General features: G+C 39.6%; 1 long non-coding RNA gene across 1 annotated transcript; it reads right to left on the bottom strand.

Moving 5' to 3' along the window:
- Positions 1-4,375: 4,375 nt before the first annotated feature.
- Positions 4,376-6,273, bottom strand: LOC148761237 (uncharacterized). The gene is made up of 3 exons (XR_016028078.1): positions 6,093-6,273; positions 5,362-5,445; positions 4,376-4,525 (listed from the first exon to the last, which is right to left on the bottom strand). It is a non-coding gene; the product is annotated as an uncharacterized LOC148761237 (long non-coding RNA).
- Positions 6,274-6,513: the final 240 nt, after the last annotated feature.

The raw sequence follows: 6,513 nt of genomic DNA, 5'->3' as shown, positions 1-6,513 counted from the left end.
TGTTCCCATTTCCATTCAGGAATCGGTAAAGGTTGAAGAGTACCTGACGGTTTTTGATGCTCCGCCTTGATCTGTTGGCATGTGAGACATTTCGCTACAAACTCTGCTATGTCTCGTTTCATACCCGGCCACCAATAACTTTCTTTAATAGTCCGATACATCTTGGTGCTTCCGGGATGTAAAGCGTAGGCGGAAGAATGAGCTTCCTCCAAAATAGCTCGTCTCAATTGATCATCATTAGGAACACAAATTCGGTCTCTAAGCATGAAAGTACCATCATCGCTAAGTGTAAACTCACTAGCTTCTCCATCTTGCAGCTTTTGAACTTCCTGTTTCAACCAATCATCAGATTTCTGCAATTCTCTTATCTGATTCAACAATGAAGGTCTCACGACGAAACTAGCAAGTAGGGTTCCATCCTCACCATTATTCAACTGGATCCCTAGAGATTTCATCTCAAGTAACATCGGAAAATAAGAACTTTGAAGTGTTGCTAACGACGATGAGGATTTACGACTTAAGGCATCCGCTACAACATTTGCTTTTCCCGGATGATAATCAATCACTAAGTCATAATCCTTAATCAACTCCAACCATCGTCTCTGTCTCAAGTTAAGCTCTTTCTGGGTGAGCAAATACTTCAAACTTTTATGATCAGAAAAAATCCGACAACGCTCACCATATAAATAATGTCTCCAAATCTTCAATGCGAATACTACTGCTGCTAACTCCAAGTCATGAGTAGGGTAATTCGTCTCGTGCTTCTTCAACTGTCGGGAAGCATAAGCTATTACTTTCTCGTCCTGCATCAACACACACCCTAATCCCAACTTAGATGCATCGCTATATACCACAAATTCTTTTCCACTAACAGGAAGTGTTAAAACGGGAGCGGAGGTTAACCGGTTCTTTAGCTCCTGAAATCGATTCTCACAAACATCATCCCACTCATACTTAACTCCTTTACGAGTCAAACGAGTCAGAGGAGCTGCTATCAAAGAAAATCCCTGAACAAATCTCCGGTAATAACCGACTAAGCCAAGGAAACTACGAATCTCAATTACCGTTCTCGGTTGCTCCCATTGCAAGATTGCCTCAATCTTCTTGGGATCGACATAAATTCCAGCTCCGGACACCACATGTCCCAAGAAAACCACTTCCTTCAACCAGAATTCACATTTAGAGAACTTGGCATAGAGTTGTCTCTCGCGCAAAGTTTGCAACACAATGCGCAAATGGGCAGCATGTTCATCATCATTCTTCGAATAAACCAGGATGTCATCGATGAATACTATCACAAACGTATCCAAGTATGGATGGAACACCCTGTTCATAAGATCCATAAAAACTGCCGGGGCATTAGTCAAACCAAACGGCATCACCAGAAACTCATAATGCCCATAACGCGTCCTGAAGGCAGTCTTAGGTACATCCTGCTCCTTAATCCTCAACTGATAGTACCCAGATCTCAAATCAATCTTAGAGAATACCATAGCACCTCGTAATTGATCAAAAAGATCATCTATCCGGGGTAAAGGGTATTTATTCTTGATGGTCACTCGGTTCAGCTGACGGTAATCAATACACAATCGAAGAGTGCCATCTTTCTTCTTTACAAATACGACTGGTGCTCCCCAAGGAGAAATGCTAGGGCGAATGAAACCTTTATCCACCAAATCTTGCAACTGAGCTTTCAGTTCCTTCAACTCTGCTGGAGCCATTCTATATGGAGGAATAGAAATAGGTGCGGTACCCGAAAGTAAATCAATAGGGAACTCAAGCTCTCGATTAGGAGGTATTCTCGGTAAATCATCAGGAAATACATCAGGAAACTCACTTACTATTGGGACATCCTCTAACTTAGGTTCCCGCTTTGAAGTATCGATCACGTATGCCAAATAAGTCGGATACCCTTTTTGCACTGATTTTGAAGCTTTGATGGCCGAGATTACACAAGATGGTAATACTCGACGTTCCCCTACAAACACAATCTCTGCTCCCTCCGAATTTCGAAGAACAACTTCTTTTCGAAAACAATCCACGTTCGCCCGATGTGCAGTTAACCAGTCCATACCTAATATTAAATCAAAATCCAAGATCTCTAGAGGAATTAAGTCACCCCTAAATTCTTCCTCACCTACCCTTACCCCACAGTCTCTATAACAAGTATTTCTAATCAACTGTTCTCCTAGAGGGGTATACACTACAATTTCTTCCTCTAATGGTGACAGGTTTCTATCAGTAATTGATGCAAATGTCGTACTCACATAAGATCTATCTGAGCCAGAATCTATCAAAACATAAGCATCTTTATCAAATAAAGACATAGTACCTGTCACTGCTCCAGGTCGGACTCGTGCCTCATCTTCTGTCACAGCAAAAACTCTTGTCGCGGTACGAGTCTGTGGTCTCGAAAGTGGATGTGACGGGGTATTACTCTCCACACCAGACCGTATGGCTACTCCCTGTCTCTGTGGTAACCCAGAAAAATCTCTCCTCTGTATATCTGTGCGAGCTGGTGGAGATGATGCAGCTACAGTGGCTCGTCCTAACTGTGGGCAATTACTCCTAATGTGACCCGTCTGTCCACATTGGAAACATCTTGTTGGCCCTCTACATAGCCCACTATGATAATTCCCACAATTTCTGCATCTGTCAAAACCTCCGAGACTCTTCCCAGAACCAGTCATAGCAGATCTGCTAAACCTCGAAGGTCTCTGCTGTGATGGTGGAAATGGAGGTCGAGGAGATGTCACGGAAATAGAAGTAGTGCTCCCTGAAGTCGCTGAGTCCTTGCCTCTTTTTACTGGCTGACTAGAAGACATACCAGGATTCCTCCTTTTTACAAACTCAGTCCGAATCCTTCTATTCTCAGTCGCGAGCTTCTCAGCCTGTAAAGCCATCTGTACCACCTCCTTATGTGGCTCCCTACCAATCACTGTCATTCGCTCTCTGATCTCATTACGGAGCCCTTCCTCGAAATAGCTGGCCTGATCCTGCTCAGATTTCACCAGATCCGGCACATATAACATCAACTCGTTAAAACGAGTCTCGTACTCCTCTACAGTTAGATTTCCCTGTTTCAAACTCAGAAATTCTCTCTTCTTTTCTTTTTGATGGAAATAAGTGAAATACTGACCATCGAATTCCCTGAGAAAATCGGACCATGTCTGAGGAGTAGCGGAACGGGACTTCACCGAATTCCACCAAGTACGAGCCCTCTTCTCTAATAATCTCGTAGCCACCATCAGCTTCATGTCATCATCTAATCCCATATCAGAGAGAGTCTCGGACACCTGATTAATCCAGTCCTTTGCCACAGTGGCATCCAACTCACCAGTGAAAGATACACAACCTAATTGCCTAGCCTCCTTCAGCTTCTTGGAAATGGATACATCCTGTATTGGTGGTGGAACTAAAGGAGTAGCTGGAGGCACTACAGGTGGAACTTGACCAGTCTGAGCTTGACCAGCCATTGCTGCAAAGAAAGCTGCCAATGCCTGTGCTGCCTCAGTAGGCATGGCAGGAATACCAGTAGGTGGCTGAGAAGATGGAGGATGTGGAGGACTATCGGCCTGCTCAGCAGCAGGTGCTGCCCGAATAGTAGATGCAGCTGATTCCTCCTCTACTGTATCTGGCTGATGACGTTGGGAACGACCTCTTCCCCTCCCAACCGATCTAGTGAGAGGTGGGCGTCCGCGTCGAGGAGGCATTATAATCTATAAAAAAAATACGAGCAAGTTTAGGTAACCTTAGGCTCTATATGCAAATGTATGCATTCTATTCAACCTAACCTAACTTAACTTAATCCGGGGCCACACTGATATTGTAAATTTTCTAAAACAACTTTAAAACTAAAAACTTTGATCTTTAAAATCAAAAGCTTTGATACCAATCGAATTGTCACGACCCGGTACTCCCCTCGAGCCCGTGACAACTGTCGCGGTGTCCCGGTAGACACTTATTGCCCGGAATGTCAACCCGAAACCCCGCAAGGCTTTACTATCAGTTTCTCTGTTCCCTTGTGAGCAACCATTGTCAAATATCGTGTTCTAAAATATTTTAAGCTGTTTCCAACTTTAAACAAATAAAATATTAATTTTTCGTCTCACAAGGGTATTTTGGTCATTTTTCTCAAAAATTTTAAAACTGGCTAAAACGTAATATACAAGTACAAAACACACAATTCATATTCAAAATGAGTTTAAAAGTCTAAAATCTTCATTTAAAATGAAATTATGGTTATTTGAATATAATAAGAAAATAAAAGAAATATTAAGTAAAATATTCTATTTTCTTATAAAACAATATTTATAGAGTTATACGTGAATAATTTTTATAACGTAAAAGCTAAATAAATTTATACATACTTAAATACAGTAAGCCAAAATATTTAATTTAATTTACAATAACAAGAGTGCCCCCGAATAAACAAAAGTAAAGAGGACTTTGAACCTACGGTTTGGAAAATGCAGATCTCACTGTAGTCCTCGATGAGATCAGCTATCTACAGTCTATACTGAACCTGAAATGGGTGGAAAGAAGGGTGGTGAGATTATAAAATCCCAATGAGTAAACAAACATCATCCTAAACATCTAGAGTTGAGTACATGGAGACAATAAAGTAAATCATCATAAACTGGGTTATAGCATTAGAACACATTTTGTTCAAAACACGTAAAGAGGCTTATGAATCTCATAAAAATCTAGGCTTGTGCCATAAATCCATTCTCGGGGACACCTTGGCCGAGGCATCCTACCGAGACCGCCAAGGCTATTAAAATTCACATTTCACATAAATCATGTTTTTGTTTTGAAAACATAGCCGTTCCTTGGCGTTGGCTGAGTTCCCCCTCACGTGGTGGTTTAGCGTGAAGTGAACCCTAAACTTTACCCCAGGAGATACCCTACGCGCCTCTCCGTTCGAGGTAAGAATATAATGGGGTTTACCGTGCCCCTCTAAAAGGCTGGTCCACAGAAACCCCCTACTGCAGTGATTAATTAATATATAATCCACCATATAATAAAACTCAATAACATGATATGGCAATTTTGTAATTCGTAGTTTTTCAAGGTAACCAAACAATTCGCATTTCAATACAATTGCCAACTAGCCAATCATGCTCGATTTATCATAAGCCAGTTAATTTAAACAATCAAATTGCCACAATTAACAGTCTCCGTGTACTCTATTTTTTCAAAATTACTATTAATTTCAAAACAATTTATAATTTAATTTCATTGAAACTCATTTATTCATAAAACATGAAAATTTATCTTTTTAAATTCTTTTTTCCATAGAATTCATGAAAGCATTTAAAAACCACCCTAGATAATTAAAATGACAGTAAGTTTACTCACTATGTCTAGAATGCAGACTTTCGAAGCACTCTGTCTACTGGTCCTCGGATGCAATTTCCTTGCCTTTATCGGAGGACTCACCACCTTGACACAATACAAAATCGAGAGTTTCACCAATTTGGTACTAAATCAAAATTAAATTAATTTAGATTACCAATGCATGATATGGAATGCAAAATGCACTGGTAACTATCTAAACCCGGTATTGGCCTAATTCGTCTTATCACCCGACTAAATTCCTAACGGATCCGTTTAAACTCCAATTTAATTCTTTTCAGTTTCTATACCTCAATTGCACCCAAATTAACTTAATGTCCCTCAGTGTGGTGCAAATTATCAGTCCCAACAGCAAATTACGAAAATACCCCTAGTGGGTAAAAATTCGTATTTTTGCTCCGAAAATTCCCATTATTTTTCTAGGCTCATAATTCATCATTCCTTAACCAATTCTCCTAGAATAAAATCAAACTCATCCTCACTCACTACATGGTAAATTCAGCCATTAATGGTTGGGGGAGAAAATAAATTCTTTTCTTGTTGTTTTGTTTCTAAATATGCTAAACTAACTAAAAACACTAACATAAATTAAAATCAAATAAATCCAACAACTTTCTCTCTCCTAACCCATTTTTCCAGAATTTAATTCATCATGAAAACATGTAATTTAATCATGAAAAATAAAGAGAAATGCTTGGGAATAAGAAAACTCAAGCTTAATAGAAAAAACTCACCCTTTTCACTTAATTTCCTTGAAAATTCACACTTTTTCTTTGATTTTCTCTCTCTAGGGTTTTGTTTTTGTTTTCTCTCTCTTCTTGCTGGTTTGGCCGGCCATGGGGTGGAAGATGGGCTGATTTTGTGCCTTTTAAAAAGGAAAATAATAAATTAATAAAGGCATGACACATGGCATCATGTCATTGGCCCGTTTTTTAAAATTTTAAAAATTTAAACATTTTATCTCCACCACATGTTTAGTCAAGGGTCAAAGATGAAGACAAGGAAGACCATGTGCTGGAAAAAATATCCTGGTGGTGGAAAATTACAATTTTGCCCCTGAGGTGGCAAAATTACCATTTTACCCCTATACTCCAAATTATACCGAAATTAAAATTTTTCACTTCTAAACCTCAAATCATACTTCAATAAGTCAAA

The sequence above is a fragment of the Theobroma cacao genome, chromosome 8, assembly GCF_053813885.1.
Source record: "Theobroma cacao isolate CCN51 chromosome 8, ASM5381388v1, whole genome shotgun sequence".
NCBI lineage: Eukaryota > Viridiplantae > Streptophyta > Magnoliopsida > Malvales > Malvaceae > Theobroma > Theobroma cacao.
This window is presented reverse-complemented; position numbering and strand designations above follow the sequence as displayed.